Here is a 19,038-nt window from a genome sequence, read left to right on the forward strand (position 1 = left end):
ACAGTGATGGTCCCAATTTCAACGAACCCCAGTAATGGCCCCCTGTTTCAACGCACCCCAGTTATGGCCCCCAGTTTCAACGCACCCCATTTATGGCCTCCAGTTTCAACGCACCCCAGTGATGGTCTCAATTTCAACTCACCCAAGTGTTGGCCCCCAATTTCAACGCACCGAGTTACGGACCCCAGTTTCTAAACACCCAATTGTCTTACACAGCAGGTGTGTTTCCAAGAGATGGAACCTCAGTTTCATCGCACCACAGTGAAGTACCCGAGTTTCAACGCACCCAATCATCTTACATAGAAGGTGTGCTCCCAAGGTCTGGCCTCCATGTATCAAATCACCCAAGTGATGACCCCTAGTTTCAACGCACCCCAGTGATGACCCGGAGTTTCAGCGCACCCAAGATTCGCTCCCCCCTTTCAACGCACCCCAGTGATGGTCCCAATTTCAACGCACCCCAGTGATGGTCCCCCGTTTCAACACACCCCAGTTGCGGCACCCAGTTTCAATATACCCCACCGATGGCCCCCAGTGTTGTGTCTGTTTGATGGGCTGATGTGAGACGAGCTTCTTTCATTGGGAGAGTGTAGTGCAATGACTGATTCGTTTGATTGTGGTTTGAAGGGCTGCAGGTGAGAGAGGGGGCGGGGGGCACATATAGACCTGCTAAGGCAGGAGAGAGGAAGGCTGTATAATGTGATGGATTGTCCTCTAAGGTTGAGCATGTTCTTCACTGTCTCTTTATTGTGTGTCAGCGTGGGAGCTCCTGCCTCATTGAATGTGAACAGTGAAGCACCGCGTCTCTGCTTGTCAGTTTGTGTTCTACCTCCCCCTAGTGGCAAATAAAGGTCAATGAAGGAGAATGACTGTAAACCTTTTCTTTTTCAAACACCCTGCTTTAGCGCCTTCTTGGCTCCACATTCGGAACCATTTTTAAGAAACAGTTCCATGAATTAAGAAAAGAACCTACAAGAAGCCATGAATAATGAACTAATTAGTAATACAATAAATAATGAACAAAATATATAAATATGATCAACAGACATATGTTGTCATTGCATTTTTTGTTAAAAGCCAGAGAACACATTTGTAAATTCCCTCTCTCACAGTTCTTGAACTAAACTATATCTTTTTTATTATTATGTATTTATTGGTGGACACCCTTTTCCTTTTCCATCATCCTTCATGAGCTACGTGATAAAGATGAAGCAGGTCAAGGGACCAAGCAATGTCAAATATGTGTATATGTGTGTATTTATTAATACGCTGCTGTATATGACAGAATGCACAAGCTCCATTTTAAATAATGCTATATTTAAAAAAAGGAAAAAATATTTAAAAAAAAAGAAGGGCATGCGGTGAAGGGAAAGGGGGAGTTGGGCTGGAGTTGCTGGGGTTGGTGTGTTGGCGTCCATGTTGTTGAAGGGTAAAAGTGGTTACACAGGCCATGATGGAGAAGTGCAATATATGCTTGGCCATTACCCTATTTATCTTAATTCTCTGGCCATAAGGGAAGGGTTCAAGGGGTTATAGGAAAGGGGTGTTTACAATAATGTTTTGTTTATTTCTCTTTGTACTGATGTTGTTTAGTTTTTTTCATGGTATTAGATATAATTAGTTTTGTTTATTGATATCATGACAATGGGTAATTTACAGTATTTGGGTCTATACTTTTAGATATTGAGATATTTATGTTTTATTAGTGGTATGTTCTTGGGGGAGGAGTTGTAGACCTTGGGGTATAAAGAGGGAGTGTGAGAACTGCTAGGGGTCAGTTGGAAGGTTGGGTTCCTCCAAGGAGGTGGCTAGAGTACAAGGTAGCTCTTGTTTTCCCTGCTCTCAGGAGTTTTTCTGTTCTCATGTGAAGGGATAGATTTTCTACCATTATTCTGTCCAGATATTTGTTTTTTTATTTTTCCATTAAAAAAAAAACTTAATTCAATTACTTTCTTCTGGAGAACTGTCTATCTGGTCCTACGTGTTCCCTGCTTGATGACACCTGACCCTGGGTCTGTAACACTTTGGTAGGAAATCAGTGAAGTAGCAAATAGTCTCTCACCAATTTCTTTCCTACTCACAGAGGTGTTGTGATTAAACTCAGTTAAATGTCTTCAATGCTGTTCTGCCTCAGACACTCTCACTCTTGGTATATGTACCCTTATCATAAAATTCAGTTCATAGTTGCACTGCACTGTTGTGCATATTGGCAGTTATAGTGTCCTTCAAAGACCTCTGGAACAATCCCTTCGTGGCAAAGGGGGGCTAATACCCCATTGCAAATACAGCTGGTCATGCCTTGCTGTGTATGTGTGTACTTTTTTTACCATGCTTAAGCCACTGGACAGTGAAGGTTTCCTTATCAATGTAGATAGTGTCCATGACTCCATGTACATGCGATTGATGGGATCCCTGGATCGCGGTGTCTTTAGAATCATTCTCAAACCGACCTGAGCCAAGGCATTCAATGGCAAGCAGAAGTTCTCCTGACCCGAACCCACTGACAGGAGTGGAAAAGACACAACGAGCAGAAATATGCTGGGGGAGAGGATTAGGCCTGAAGTGGCAAACACAGACAGTGTGATGCACTGCTTGGTTTCTGTGACAGACTTTGCAGGTGTGGTGGCTAACAAATGGAGATACTTGGCTGAGTAAAAAAAAATGGACAAAACATGTATTCGGGTGCATTGATTTTTGAGCATGATTTAACAATTGTGCTGATTCGGGTTTATACAATTTTTATGCTCAGTATCTGCTTATACGGTTTGTGCAGCCCCTTAAAATATGATTTTAGCTGTTTCAACTGTGCCTGTTATTTATACTGTTTTATTTGTTGAAGTATTTTACATTTTCAGTATAAAAACATTCAAGATTTTAATACTTATGATTAAAAAACAATTTCTAAAATCACAAATCACAAAATTAAATCTTAATGTGATTAACAACATACCTGAACTCAAATAAACATGTGCTTAAATCAATAAAACAATAAACTTGTGATAAAAAGCAAACTGCAAACCAACAAAAAAGGTCAAATACATTGAAAGTAACTGAAAATGCATCAGACAAAACAAAAATCAAATAAAACGATAAAATAAAAAACAAAAACAAAACAGTCTGATGCATTTAAAATTTTAATCCAAACGGCCAATGTATTTGACAAAGAAACAAAACAAAACCAACCAAATACCAAAACAAAACAAGTGCATTTAAAATCAAATCATTCTTTAAAAACAATTACAATTTAGTTTTTTTAAAATAATTTCTAAAAAACAATCATTCATAAAAGGGGTTAAAAGATCTTGAACTCGGGCTCCAGCAGGGGTAGATGGCCGTCCCCGGAGGTGGGTCCCATCATGGGATCCTGATCTCCCCCAGATCTTGTATTTGCCAGTTCTTAAAGGCTTCCTCCTTGCCCCTCTGGTGGACCTCCAGATTGACATAGTCCCTAACTAGGACCATGCCCCTCCGCGCGATGACGACTGGGTCCAGCTCCTGCTTGTTGAATAGACAGATGTTCCGTCCCTCCCACAGGGCCTGTTTCACTGCGCAGACGACACGCCACCAGCACCTCAGGGTTGAAGATGTAATTCCCCTGGCTGGACCATAAAGGATCTGCTGGGCCGTCGCCCACACAGGAACGGCAAACCTGCAGAGGAACGGAGAAAACAGGAGCCAGACCCTGCAGGCGGAGGGGCAATCCCTAAAGATATGAGCCTCCGTCTCCTTTCCCAGGCAACCCTTGTAGGGTCAGATGTCAAAAGGGGCCAGGCCCCTTCTGTGTATGAACACTCGGGTGGGGAGACACTGACTCACAACCATCCAGGAGACATCTTTCTGCGTGTTTGTGAGGCAAACGTGCGTAGCGTTAGCCCAGATAAACCGGCAGGTTTCGGGAGGGAAATCTTCTATCCGGCTGGTCTCCTGGGTAGATCTCATCTGGCTACAGATGGTCTTATAATCCCAGGAGGCCAGCATGACTTTATGGAGGCCTACTTCGAGCGCAAATGCTCGGAGCGCCCTGTAGAACGGCGGGGGGATCCCACGATTTATAAATTAAACATTTAAGCTTAACATACACCCAAGGCAATTATGAGTCTTTTATGAAGCGGTTGAGGCTCTGGACTTTGGGGCAGAGGGCCGGGGGTTCAGTCTCTCTGCTGCTGTACCCTTGAGCGAGGTACTTTACCTAGATTGCTGCAGTAAAAACTCTGTAGCTGTATAAATGGGTAACTATGTAAAAATAATGTAGTATATTGTAACAATTGTAAACCACCTTGGATAAAGGCATCTGCTAACAAATAAAATATGAATATGTATATATGAAATATTTCCCTAAATATTCTGTTCTCTATTGCCCCCTAGTGTTAATTGAAATGACTATAATAAGACTAGGTGCTTGGAAAGATTGGGTTATTGTTTAAATCTTGATTTGCAGACCCTGTACAAGCTGTGATTGTATGAGTTCATCAATGTTAATGTGCTATTTTCCAAATAGTGTTACTTATTGTCATGTCCAAACCACCTAATTAATTTGTGAAATCTATGAAAAACAAGACATATACACACAACTGCAGCAGACCAGTCTGTGTAAACCATAACTGTGTACTTCAAAATACAGGTGAAATTGTTATAAAGATTAAATTGGGGAAAAAACATTTACAGCTGCTGGTAGAATAAACAATACAACCGTACAATAAATGTTGATTTAGTATTTGTTTTATTTCTTTTTCCCAGTGTTATGTCCTGTCTGAATCTATTCCAGTGTTTTCATTAACCTTTTCTTTTTTTGTTCATTGCACAACATTGCCTAACTGTGTTCTCCTTTTAATCAGAAAATTGAGTCGCTTGGTAACAAACAGGATGCTGTGATTATAACACAATGAAAATGCTTGGCTGTGTGATTGAAACACAGAGCCCAGAAACTGGGCCGAAATGGGGAAAATACACACTGGGGAGGGGGGGTGTTGAGCTGGTTGCAACTCAAAGGTTTAACCAGATGACTGATTAGAGTGATAGCAAGTGTTTTGGCCTATGTGTAACACACTGTAGGTACAGCCTGCTAGTGGAATAAAAACAATATAAGAGTGGCGTGTCACACGTTTATTAAACAGGTGTTTATGAAGCCCCACCTGTGAGCGCCACACATTATCGTCTAAAACGCGGGAATGGCAGACGGGTGGACAAGGCTAGAAGAATATGTTTGTTTTTGTTTTTTTTAGTTTTGTTTTTATTCATTCAGCAGTCGTTCAGGTTGTAAATACTTTCTTATTTTTTTATTTTTAATCCAGCTAGTTCAATCTCTCTGTTGATCGCTGCAGAGAAGTTTTAGGCAGTTCCCACTGTGCGCACAGAGACGGGCAGAAAAGCGTTTGGGGTTGCTGCTCCGACTGCAGGGAATGGTCTTCAATCTGACCTAAAACTGCAGGAGCTTGTAGCACTGGGTGTGTATAAACCTAAATAGCTGTATTTATTTGGTCATGTATTGGTGCTGGATGGTATGGTGTCTATATTTTGATTTCCCTATGTTGTGTTGTGTGTTTTAAATTAGTTTGTGTTTGCTGATGTCTGTCTTGCCCAGGACACTCCTGTAAAAGAGATTTTTAATCTTAGCGAGTTCTTTTCCTGGTTAAATACAGTGAGGGGAAAAAAGTATTTGATCCCCCGCTGATTTTGTCCACTTGCCCACTGACAAAGAAATGATCAGTCTATAATTTTAATGGTAGGTGTATTTTAACAGTGAGAGAGAATAACAACAACAAAAAATCCAGAAAAACGCATTTCAAAAAAGTTATAAATTGATTTGCATGTTAATGAGGGAAATAAGTATTTGACCCCTTCGACTTAGTACTCGGTGGCAAAACCCTTGTTGGCAATCACAGAGGTCAGACGTTTCTTGTAGTTGGCCAACAGGTTTGCACACATCTCAGGAGGGATTTTGTCCCACTCTTCTTTGCAGATCCTCTCCAAGTCATTAAGGTTTCGAGGCTGACGTTTGGCAACTCGAACCTTCAGCTCCCTCCACAGATTTTCTATGGGATTAAGGTCTGGAGACTCCAGGACCTTAATGTGCTTCTTCTTGAGCCACTCCTTTGTTGCCTTGGCTGTGTGTTTTGGGTCATTGTCATGCTGGAGTACCCATCCACGACCCGTTTTCAATGCCCTGGCTTTGGGAAGGAGGTTCTCACCCAAGATTTGACGGTACATGGCCCCGTCCATCGTCCCTTTGATGTGGTGCAGTTGTCCTGTCCCCTTAGCAGAAAAACACCCCCAATGCATAATGTTTCCACCTCCATGTTTGACGGTGGGGATGGTGTTCTTGGGGTCATTCCTCCTCCTCAAAACACGGCGAGTTGAGTTGATGCCAAAGAGCTCGATTTTGGTCTCATCTGACCACAACACTTTCACCCAGTTCTCCTCTGAATCATTCAGATGTTCATTGGCAAACTTCAGATGGGCCTGTACATGTGCTTTCTTGAGCAGGGGGACCTTGCGGGCGCTGCAGGATTTCAGTCCTTCACGGCGTAGTGTGTTACCAATTGTTTTCTTGGTGACTATGGTCCCAGCTGCCTTGAGATCATTAACAAGATCCTCCCGTGTAGTTCTGGGCTGATTCCTCACCGTTCTCATGATCATTGAAACTCCACGAGGTGAGATCTTGCATGGAGCCCCAGACCGAGGGAGACTGACAGTTATTTTGTGTTTCTTCCATTTGGAAATAATCGCACCAACTGTTGTCACCTTCTCACCAAGCTGCTTGGTGATGGTCTTGTAGCCTATTCCAGCCTTGTGTAGGTTTACAATCTTGTCCCCGACATCCTTGGACAGCTCTTTGGTCTTGGCCATGGTGGAGAGTTTGGAATCTGATTGATTGATTGCTTCAGTGGACAGGTGTCTTTTATACAGGTAACGAGCTGAGATTAGGAGCACTCCCTTTAAGAGAGTGCTCCTAATCTCAGCTCGTTACCTGTATAAAAGACACCTGGGAGCCAGAAATCTTGCTGATTGATAGGGGATAGCTGTCCAAGGATGTCGGGGACAAGATTGTAAACCTACACAAGGCTGGAATGGGCTACAAGACCATTGCCAAGCAGCTTGGAGAGAAGGTGACAACAGTTGGTGCGATTATTTCCAAATGGAAGAAACACAAAATAACTGTCAGTCTCCCTCGGCCTGGGCTCCATGCAAGATCTCACCTCGTGGAGTTTCAATGATCATGAGAACGGTGAGGAATCAGCCCAGAACTACACGGGAGGATCTTGTTAATGATCTCAAGGCAGCTGGGACCATAGTCACCAAGAAAACAATTGGTACCACACTACGCCGTGAAGGACTGAAATCCTGCAGCGCCCGCAAGGTCCCCCTGCTCAAGAAAGCACATGTACAGGCCCATCTGAAGTTTGCCAATGAACATCTGAATGATTCAGAAGAGAACTGGGTGAAAGTGTTGAGGTCAGATGAGACCAAAATCGAGCTCTTTGCCATCAACTCAACTCGCCATGTTTGGAGGAGGAGGAATGACCCCAAGAACACCATCCCCACCGTCAAACATGGAGGTGGAAACATTATGCATTAGGGGTGTTTTTCTGCTAAGGGGACAGGACAACTGCACCGCATCAAAGGGACGATGGATGGGGCCATGTACCGTCAAATCTTGGGTGAGAACCTCCTTCCCTCAGCCAGGGCATTGAAAATGGGTCGTGGATGGGTACTCCAGCATGACAATGACTCAAAATACACAGACAAGGCAATAAAGGAGTGGCTCAAGAAGCAGCACATTAAGGTCCTGGAGTCTCCAGACCTTAATCCCATAGAAAATCTGTGGAGGGAGCTGAAGGTTCGAGTTGCCAAACGTCAGCTTCGAAACCTTAATGACTTGGAGAGGATCTGCAAAGAGGAGTGGGACAAAATCCCTCCTGAGATGTGTGCAAACCTGGTGGCCAACTACAAGAAACGTCTGACCTCTGTGATTGCCAACAAGGGTTTTGCCACCAAGTACTAAGTCGAAGGGGTCAAATACTTATTTCCCTCATTAACATGCAAATCAATTCATAACTTTTTTGAAATGCGTTTTTCTGGATTTTTTTGTTGTTATTCTGTCTCTCACTGTTAAAATACACCTACCATTAAAATTATAGACTGATCATTTCTTTGTCAGTGGCCAAACGTACAAAATCAGCAGGGGATCAAATACTTTTTTCCCCTCACTGTAGCTGTATTTATTTAGTCATTTATTGATGCTGGATGGTATGGTGTCTGTATTTTGATTTCCCCATGTTGTGTTGTGTGTTTTAAATTAGTTTGTGTATGCTGATGCCTGTCTTGCCCAGGACACTCCTGTAAAAGAGATTTAAAATCTCAGGGAGTTCTTTTCCTGGTTAAACAAAGGTTAAAAAAAAAAAAGATGGTTTAAATGCCTGACGCTGTGAGGTAATTGAAAAGTCTTGACAATGAACCTTGAAAGCGCTGCAAAAGCCTTGTCAAAGCACCTCGAAAGCGCTTGAAAAGGGCTTGAAGTCGGCTTCTGAAAAGCTGGAAGCGCCCTGTCTGCTGCTGGCCTGTGCTCTGGTGGATTGACAGCAGTGTGCGATAGAAAACACCGCAGCTGTAGCCGTCTATACTACCCAGGTATATATGGACCTGCAGTGAGCCTATACTGTTGTAGTAGCGCAGGCAGCCGGCACACTTGTACCGGCGCACATTGCCCACCCTCTCTCTGATTGAGACGGCCTTCACAAAGGCAGGGTCCATGTAAGCACTGTTCCTAATAACCAGCTCTCCACTGCTGACCGAGGAGCCGGCATCGCCGAGCCCGCTCTCATCCTGGCAGGCGGCTGGGAGCTCTGCAGGGCCGCAGCGTCGGGTCTCCTGCTCGGCTCTGACCTCTGTGCACTCAAACGCATCTATTGGTGAACAAGTGAGCGCGTCTTCCTCCTTCCCAATGGGCTCCTCAGGCCCTCCTCCGCTCTGTGTCTGCTCCCCAGACACCTGTGGGTCCAAGTCAGATGGGCTGCTGGGTGGCAGGGTGCTGGACTCAGAGAGCCCAGCAGAGTCACACCTGTCAAACCAAGCCAGGATCTTTCTCTGCACGCAGACTCCTGAACCCTGGTCCACTGAATCTTGAGTCACTGCAATAGAGAGAAACAGACACTTTAGAGGCTCTCTGTTTTAGGGAAAAGTTAATACAGGCATGTCATTGTCTAGGTACCCTTTTCAATTACATTTCAGTGGATTCTCCAATACAAATCAAAGTTTATATACTACCAATTGATGTTTTTGGTTTTAACACATTGATCTTGAAATCAGTTTTTTTTTCTTCAAGTAACTTCATTATAAAATATCAGATCAGCAATTGGAATTAACATTTGGAAATTCTTTTAAATTAAACCATCAAAAAGGAACTTACTTGTGGTATTGATGGGGTATTTGGCAGCTGGAGTGCAGACGGGTTTCAGTGTCGCCAGGAGCACTATTAATCCGTGTCCAACTCTGCAAGGTCTTCGATGCAAATGGCTAGGCTCAATAATACAAATGAGAAAGTTAGGAAGGGATTTCCATAGACATCAGAATTGAATCTTCACATTTTAAATCTTTGGCTGCTGACATCAAAGAGGCCTAGTGACATCATAGAATCGCCACATTTTGAGAGTTTTCATGTAAGCTGGCCTGGAGAATGGCCCTTTTTCCTTCCTTCAGTTCAACAGCCATGCAGTAGTAGCAGCTCATGGCCCCACACAATGTGTGGGCATAAAATAACACCAGCTAATGCGACTTCAGTGTTTTTAAATGTGAAACAATCCTACTCCATACACATGCTGCAATTTACCTGCACACTACTGTTACTGTTACTATACTATACACAACAAGCAATGCACTAATAATAGCAACATCATACAACAACCATGATACATTACTGTGGGTATTACTCCAATGCAAAAATCCTGTAGAGGACGATTATGATTTAAAACAAACAAAAAAATCACTTTGCCAACAAGCTTTCTCATAACAGCACCATTGCATTATCAGACTGTTTGGTGTATATTATTATTCGATTACCCTACATAACTGCAATGTTTACCTTGTTACAACCAGATAATGTTCCCGGGCGGAACAAATTCAAGTGTGCTAGGCCTGCTGTCGCTTCTCTGTCGCAAAATTCAGTCTTCGTTAAAGAGCAAAATCGAGTCGCTGTCTCTCGCTGTGCAGTCTGCGCTTTGTGACGCCGCGCGCTCTCTTAGTACGGTGTCCGAGGTTCCAAAGCACGGGGCCGTGACGCCGTTGCTAGGCGATTAATTGATGCAGTACTTGTGACGTAGCGCTACAGTGCATTTCAATGCATGTCACTGTCTATATCCGCTTCATAGAGCTGAGTATGAAGGGGCATTTGCGAACCATTGCGCATGCGCAAATCATTAAACAAGCGGTACTGTACACATAAGGACAACCCCAGCAGCCCATGCAGTTATAAACGGAACAGCAATAAACCATATGAATCAACAAGTGTAGAAAATAACGAAGTGACTGACTATAGGCCTAGCATGTATTTAATCACGTATTGAAAAATGTGCGTTGATTTTGATAGTTTTCATCACCAGCGGCCAGTCCCGTCCCCCCATCCCAAGAAAGACCCTACAATGTTAAAAATGCAACCCTTGTTAACAGACTCAGGGAGTTGACAGTTAGTCTACACTAAGCATGGCCCTCACACTTGCGGCTCAGACCGTGTCTCCGCGTCAGCAGGTGTCCAGCGCGTCTCTGGCGGATCCATGTTCAGACGCATCTGAAGCCGCGGGCTGGAGTAGCTGGATCAGCGGGCGCATGTGGCTCCGCGGCGGACTGCACTGCTCACTTGATCGGGCTCCGCCGCCGGCCCGCTTCCTGTCGCGGAGTCTGTGATCGGGCGACAGACAGTAAACCAGCCTTGAGACCAGTAGAGCCCAAGACACAGACATCTGAAATGGGTAATATATTGATTAGACTCCCATTGAACCATGCCGCTAGACCAACACTTGTCCTCACGTATTGTTTAATTATTAGAAAGCATCGCCTGCAAAGAGTACTTTCAAAGGCACTATATAAGTGTACATTGGTTCAATGTGAATAAGTTGTGACACAAATGTGTAAGCACTCCTAATGTCATGTGTAACTGTTTGTTTCAGCAGATATGTTGAATTCCCTTTTGCTTTCTCTCTTTTAAATGGACGTTTCTGAATCTATGTAACCTTGGACTGTTTTATTAAAGCTTTGGTACAGTGCACTCAATGAAAACTGTGGTTAGCTTAAGTGCAATGAATTTAACACCTGGAACTGAAATGGTAAGGGTAAAGTATTTAAAACGCCCAATTAATATATCTGAATCTATTATTCTCTGATGAATTTAGTGGACAATTCAATCTTCCTGTAGGCTATAAATATTTACCAATTGCAAGCCTAAACATGCAACAGGACACTCAGTTACCTTGATAAGTTGTTTTAAAGGTGCAGCGCAAACTGCCACTTTAAACATATCATGGAAATAAAAACATGACATAATCCACATTTTGAATACATATTTTAAAATGGCAGAAAAATGTATGCTTTTTGTACAGTAGCAGATGCCCATGAATTGCCTTGCAGGTCCATCTGTGCTTTTCGAATGAGGCCCATATTTCAGGGGTTTTCACTTCTGTGTTCGATTTGTGTTGGAGTGTGTCGTTGTGATATTGGCTTTCACCCTGAATGGACGCCCCAGCGTTTGTGTGGATGTATGCGCTCTTACTGGGACTCTGCCCTCCAGTTTTCGCTCAATAAGAGTGGAGGCATATGTTGGTTTTCAACACAGTGTAGTGCCTGACCTTGGAGCATCTGCTCCGCTTTGTTAAGTAGATGCTTTTTTCCATAATTTGCTCTTTGGTTGTTCTTGTTTCAGATTTCCAGCTTAAGGGTTTGCTATCCGGGGAAAAGGATTAGCATTTCAAGCTAATTGTGAACTAAATGAGCGCGAGGTAGAGGGGCAGAGACTGCACAAGATCCAGATTTTGTTTTTGTTTTTTTGGAGGGGTGGGGGTCCTCTGTCAGAGTCAGTGAAAATGCAAATATTTTATGATAAATTCCTGAAAATGTACCTTAAGTAGTTGTCACAACACAAATTGTTGTTGTTTGAAGAACTGATGACAAGAAGCAAATTAAGCATCCCATGAATCTACTGCTTTTAGAATTTGTGTATATATATATATACACTCACCTAAAGGATTATTAGGAACACCATACTAATACTGTGTTTGACCCCCTTTCGCCTTCAGAACTGCCTTAATTCTACGTGGCATTGATTCAACAAGGTGCTGAAAGCATTCTTTAGAAATGTTGGCCCATATTGATAGGATAGCATCTTGCAGTTGATGGAGATTTGTGGGATGCACATCCAGGGCACGAAGCTCCCGTTCCACCACATCCCAAAGATGCTCTATTGGGTTGAGATCTGGTGACTGTGGGGGCCAGTTTAGTACAGTGAACTCATTGTCATGTTCAAGAAACCAATTTGAAATGATTCGACCTTTGTGACATGGTGCATTATCCTGCTGGAAGTAGCCATCAGAGGATGGGTACATGGTGGTCATAAAGGGATGGACATGGTCAGAAACAATGCTCAGGTAGGCCGTGGCATTTAAACGATGCCCAATTGGCACTAAGGGGCCTAAAGTGTGCCAAGAAAACATTGAATAAACCATTATGAATATGATTCGGCCCTATTGTTACATTATTATTATTTGATGGGCTGATGTGAGACGAGCTTCTTTCATTGGGAGAGTGTAGTGCAATGACTGATTTGTTTGATTGTGGTTTGAAGGGCTGCAGGTGAGAGAGGGAGCGGGGGGCACATATAGACCTGCTAAGGCAGGAGAGAGGAAGGCTGTATAATGTGATGGATTGTCCTCTAAGGTTGAGCATGTTCTTCACTGTCTCTTTATTGTGTGTCAGCATGGGAGCTCCTGCCTCATTGAATGTGAACAGTGAAGCACCACGTCTCTGCTTGTCAGTTTGTGTTCTACCTCCCCCTAGTGGCAAATAAAGGTCAATGAAAGAGAATGACTGTAAACCTTTTCTTTTTCAAACACCCTGCTTTAGCGCCTTCTTGGCTCCACATTCAGAACCATTTATGAGAAACAGTTCCATTAATTAAGAAAAGAACCTACAAGGAGCTAATTAGTAATACAATAAATTATTAACAAAATATATAAATAAGATATACAGCCTACTGAGCATCGACTGAGGGGATGTAGTGCCTCAGAAAACATGTCTGTCCAGTAGGTGAAATGAGTTCAAGCTTATACTGTTGTACCTATAACATCAACAATAATAATAACAATTTAAGAAAACAAGTTATTAAAAATGTGCTACAGTTAAACTCATATTTTATAATTCAGCATAAAATAAAGAACAAACCGCCGGTCATGAATCTGCTGTCACAGGACAAGACCGCTCTGTAACTGACAGATACAGAGCGGTTTTAGCCGATCCATGACCTGTGAGTCAACACATTGCCTGATCTGCCACCCCCGCTGAAGTTTAAAAGCGACCCAACATGGCTTTACATACGTTTAATCATGGCTGAATTCACAGGTAACTGCCATCAATGCACAATTGACTGATAACACAATTTGATATGCTGCTGTGGTGTGTTATTTCAGCAGGACACACAGTCCCTAACAGCAATTAGTGATTGATTGATTTATCTTAGGGAGACAAAAGGACATTGATTGTTGACTTGATCATCAAGGTCACCCAGCCATTCTCTGTGGTGGAAGATGAGAGATTCAAGGCCTTTGTTAAGAAGCCTGAACCCAACTATGTGCTTCCTTCAAGGCACACTCTCAAGGCAATGGTGGGCTCAAGGTACCAACAAACCTGGGAAAAGGCAATTGCTGAAGTGGCTGGAGCAGCGGTGGCTAGACCTGGTCCTGCAGGGCTGCAGGGTGTACAGGTTTTTGTTCTATCCAGATTGTTAATGGCTTAAATGAACCAATTGTGGGTCTTAATTAGGTACAATTGCCTTGTGTTCAAGACAGGGTTGGCCACCCCTGGTCTAGAGCTGGGTTCAGATCCTGGTGCAGCACCTGTCTTCTAGAAATCTGTTGTGTGTGGTGTGTGTCAGTGCCAGAGGGGGCAGTGTCAGGCTGATACACCAGAGCTTTGAGAACATGTGAAGGGAGTCCTTGTGGCTCACTGCATGGTGTGCTGGTCTAGATGTCATGAGGACCTGGGTTCAAATCCTGGCAGGCCATCTGTTTCTGGAAATCTCTTGGTCATGTACTTGTACTTTGTCAGAGGGGGCAGTGTGAGGTAGTTGATCAGTGAGCATGTGTGTATGGTGTGGCTCACTGCATGGAGTGCTGGTCTGAAAGCTTGAAGGCCCAGTGTTCAAGTCCAGGCTGAGGTGCATGCTACTGAGGTAAGTACATGATAGAGGACAGAGTGGGTTGTGTGAGACTGGAGGAGGTAGTTTAGGCTGGGTGGGGTGGTCTAGGGTAAGACAGCTGCAGAGAGGAGATGTTGGGTAGAATGAGGTAAGTGGTTGTCTAGGGTGAGATGATTGAGGATAAGAGAGGTGAGGTGTCAGGCATGTAGTGGTTGGGCTACAAGGAGGGCACATGTAGTCTAGGAAAAGAGGACTGTGTGCAGGTTTGGTCTATATTTAAAAAAAAGTTGCAGTCTCTTGCACCCCCTCAATCTAACCCAACCCAGTTTTTTTAACTTCCTCTCCCCTCATTCCAGCCCACTCCATCCATGACATCTGTTACCCTAGACCACCCCACCCACCTTTCTAACCTAAACTCCCCCTCCACTCATTCTACTACAACCCACTCTACCCCTGGTATCCACACATTGGTTAGTATTATATCCCTTAATGTACTTACCTCAGCAGCATGCTCCTCAGCCTGGACTTGAACACAGGTCCTTTGAACTTTCAGACCAACACTCCATGCAGTGAGCCACACATATTCACTGATCAAAGATCTGGTATATCTACCTCACACTGCCCCCATCTGACCCTAAAACAAAGCACAAGTCCAAGAGATTTGCAGAAGACAGGTGGTGCACTAGGATTTGAACCCAAGTCCTATTGGCTTCCAGACCAGCACTCCCTGCAGTGAGCCACAAGGATTCCCTTCACACTTTCTCAAAGCTCTGGTGTTATCAGCCTGACACTGCCCCCTCTGGCACTGAAACACATCATACACAATTCACAAGCATTCATGGAAGAAAGACACTGCACCAGGATTTGAACCCAGGTCCTGTGAGGCTTCAGACCAGCACACAACACAATGAGCCACAAAGGACTCTGCATTTGAATACTCAGATATCTGATATATCCACCTTACACTGCTATGTAAGGCTAATCTGATCGATGTTGCTAGATATGGAAATCTGGCACATATAGTTAAATGACTAACATGATTTTAACATGATTTAAACACTTTTATTGAACATTCTCAAAGCCCAGCAACTTCATTACTTACTTCCCCTCAAAATTTGCTCCTGATACACAATACATGCAAGTGACTTCATTGCAGGCCCTCAGTCTCGCCAGTGAATTCTGTATTTATATTTTATTTCAAAATTAATACTGCACAATGAACAATATCAATATTTTACTGACTGAACTGTTTTTCAAGTTCAAATGTATGCAATAAATTAATGTTAATAAAGACTGTTTCTATTTTGTTTAAGTACTGCTCATTTATTTAACATACTGTACAGAGTGTTACCTATGCCTACTGCATTTATATTTCAAAATCTCAGTCTACATTTATATTTGGACACATCCTTAAAGCACTGTTTAGATTATGCCTAGCTTTCCTATCTTCTTTTACAATTCATTTTTGTATTCTTTCTAATGTCTAGATTATTTTTACATGACTGTGGATTAGTGCTTCTTAAACCATGCACATGGTCTTCTTATTACTGAGCACAATATTACCGTAATGCCAAAAGGAAGAGTGAATCGTGATGGTTTCAGTCTGAAGGAAAGTGGAAGATTTGGTTTTGGGAATGAAAACAGATGTCCAGCTGCTCCCCTCTCAATCCAAGGCACCTATATCTTTTAAGGTTAGTATTTCAAGTCTCAAATGTGGGTCAAACAGGGTCAGACATGTTAAAATGTAAATGCAAATTAGACACCTTCACTGCTAAAACTAAAAACAAATGCACATTTTTCAAAATGCAATACTAACCTACACAAGACATTAACTGATTTATCTCAAAGGTTTGAGTTATGCTCTTGAATTTGGCAGGGTGGATCATGTGACATTACCAAACTAAACTAGACAAAATCAATGAGCTGCCCGTGAATCACAACATACAAATCCCTATCAAACCTTATTGCAGTTTCATTTATTGATTGTGTAAAATACTCCAACAAATCTTGTCAAACACCTTCTTTAGAAGTGTATGGAAAAAAATTGAAGTAAAAAGACATTTCTGTGGCAATAGCTTCTTGAAAACTACTCTTATAAACTAACATGGGCAAACATGTTACGAGACATTTCATGTTAATATGCACAGACACCAACATATCAACATGGCTAGGGCCAAGGCCAGCGCACCTGTGTCACAGTAGCACCAGCGTTTAACCTGCTGGATGAGAGCCATGGTGCTGCAACAGCAGTTCGGCTTTATCTGACATATATTGCATTGTACATCAGCATCTTTTGCACACTAAACAAATACCACACAGTGCTCGAGTGCCTGCCAGTCCCGAGCAGCGTCCTGGCACTCCTCTCCTCGGCCTGGCTCCCTCTGTCTCCCCGGTCCGCCATTTGCACTAGATTAACATTTAGACGTCAAATCATATGCAACAGCGCCCAGCCTATTGATTACACTACACCACCTTGGTATTGCACGAGCAGGAGGAGTTCCTAATGAACAGATCAAATTAACCATAAATATTTAAACACACAAAACAGTGGCCAGCTGTTTCTCCTGTAGAAAGAGAAAAACTATGAATGACCAAACATAACTGACAATATACTAAAGTAACTTTTTAATATAAAAAAAAAAACAGTAAACTGCCTAAAATAATAAAAATAATACATTACCTCAGGTGACCCAAACCAATCCAGTGATCTTCCCTCTTGTTCATCCTACTGAATACCAACAAAAAAACACTTAGACTGGGGGAACCAGCACACGAACAAGCACAAGACACATGGAGAGCATGTGTTCCTATGAGTGTGTTATACAGGGGGGCGATTGCCAGGAATGCTTAGTGACTGAATTATTGGTGGCAATTAAGCAGAACTGGTCTCACCTGCTGCACATCAAAGGTGCAAGAAGCTTTTTGTGCAAATGCAGACATGAATACAAGAACTCAAATACCTTATCAAACTGTTGAGAATTAAACTAGTGAATTCCGAATCCTAAATCTTCCCGGGGTGTGGTGCAGCTGTGTCACTGTTATCCACAACTGTGTCTTAGAAAACTCTTACAATCCTGTTATAGTCTTAGTGGTGGCATCCACAAAATAGACAGATCTGCATACACTTTTAAGACCTTTCTCCCCAATGGACATTACTCAGCTCTCCAAGTAACATGAGATGCCCAGAGCAGCATACAGGCATGATGAGTTAACCCAAAGTCACATGGGAGGACATGCAGCTCCGAACTCCCCAGGGCTGCTTTACTTGCAGACCACTGCGCAATGAGAGGGTGCTACTGATGTGCAGATGAGGTTTCAGTCCAGGCTGCACTGGGACAATCGCCAGTCTGTGCCGACACATTCACAGCAGATGGATTGAGGCCAGTGAATCAATCGGCTGCTGACGGGGCTTTCTCCTGAAACTGTAGAGAGAACTGTGTAAAGACAAGCAGAAGCCAATTAACATGAAATCCCACAGCTTCTTACTGGGAGTGTAGAGAACTGTTCACATGCTGAGGGGCACAGAATACAGATCATAATATATATATATATATATATATAGATATATATACATACATAAACAAACTGCCCATCTATAATCCTATTTACAGTCAGAGGTCTTATGGCCACAAATAATTTAAACAATTGAATTAAAGATTGTTGGATATGTTTCTTTGTTTGTCAATCCTGAGCTTTTTTCAGAAAATTGACATTTGACATAACATAACACAGATTATTACAGAATCTTAAAAACAATCAGCTGTTCATGACAGTATTACATCCAACACCAACATATACTAGAAACAATTTCACTTGTAATATGTATTATAAGTCAAATTATGTTTCCAGTAAATCTGAATACAGTATATTGGATCAGGAATGTATTCTATTCATACAAGATGTATACTATACTAAGTGTTAAGGAAAAAACGTATTAAACACATGTAAGGGAGGCTCTGTTTTTATTCTGTATTTTTCATTTAAGAGAATTTGCCCTTCTGGCAACCTGGGGTGATGTAGAGCATCAGAATGACAATTTAAGGTGCAAAATAACGTTGACAATTGAAATGCTGCAATTAAAATGGGTCCAGATGTGACCAAAGGCTGCTATATTGTTTACACCACTGGGAGATACTCATGCAACTGGACCCAATCCGTATCAAAATTACTCATGAATCATTATTTTGTTAGATTTTTAGAATGTGAAAAGTCACTTAAATATAACTCCAGAACAATGCTAGTGTAAACAAATGACGTCACGCACAGAATGCTGCAGGCGGCGCGTCACACTGTTGTTTCCCGAGTTGTGGCTTCTGTCACTAAAACCGCGTCTAGTCCCGTCCATAGACCCGCACCTGCGTGAAACAGGACAAAACCCGCTGCTCACGCAATATACAGCTCACGCTGAACACGGTGCCCTGGATTCAGCTTCAATCACACACGGGCTGCAGCGGATTTACCGCGGGGGACGATTCCCACGTCCTCTCGTCGGAGGCCGGACCTCCGAAGTGCCGCTGTGTGCACGACCAGGTGAGGACGCTATTGCGCCAATCGTTCCTTCTTGTCCTTCTTTCTAACGTGTGGCAGAGCTTTTGATCATCTCTGTAATGTCAGCGCTTACAGTTTGCACAATAATGGAACCG

At 42.9% G+C, this 19,038-nt stretch overlaps 2 long non-coding RNA genes across 2 annotated transcripts; both read right to left on the reverse strand.

Annotated features, from left to right (window-relative positions):
* Positions 1-8,142: 8,142 nt before the first annotated feature.
* Positions 8,143-10,272, reverse strand: LOC136716958 (uncharacterized). The gene is made up of 3 exons (XR_010805171.1): positions 10,079-10,272; positions 9,407-9,513; positions 8,143-9,128 (listed from the first exon to the last, which is right to left on the reverse strand). It is a non-coding gene; the product is annotated as an uncharacterized LOC136716958 (long non-coding RNA).
* A 5,420-nt stretch (positions 10,273-15,692) lies between these two features.
* LOC136717227 (uncharacterized) lies at positions 15,693-18,749 on the reverse strand. The gene is made up of 4 exons (XR_010805205.1): positions 18,660-18,749; positions 17,356-17,817; positions 17,076-17,123; positions 15,693-16,801 (listed from the first exon to the last, which is right to left on the reverse strand). It is a non-coding gene; the product is annotated as an uncharacterized LOC136717227 (long non-coding RNA).
* Between the last annotated feature and the right edge of the window lie 289 nt (positions 18,750-19,038).

The sequence above is a fragment of the Amia ocellicauda genome, chromosome 21 (assembly GCF_036373705.1).
Source record: "Amia ocellicauda isolate fAmiCal2 chromosome 21, fAmiCal2.hap1, whole genome shotgun sequence".
NCBI classification, from domain to species: Eukaryota; Metazoa; Chordata; class Actinopteri; order Amiiformes; family Amiidae; genus Amia; species Amia ocellicauda.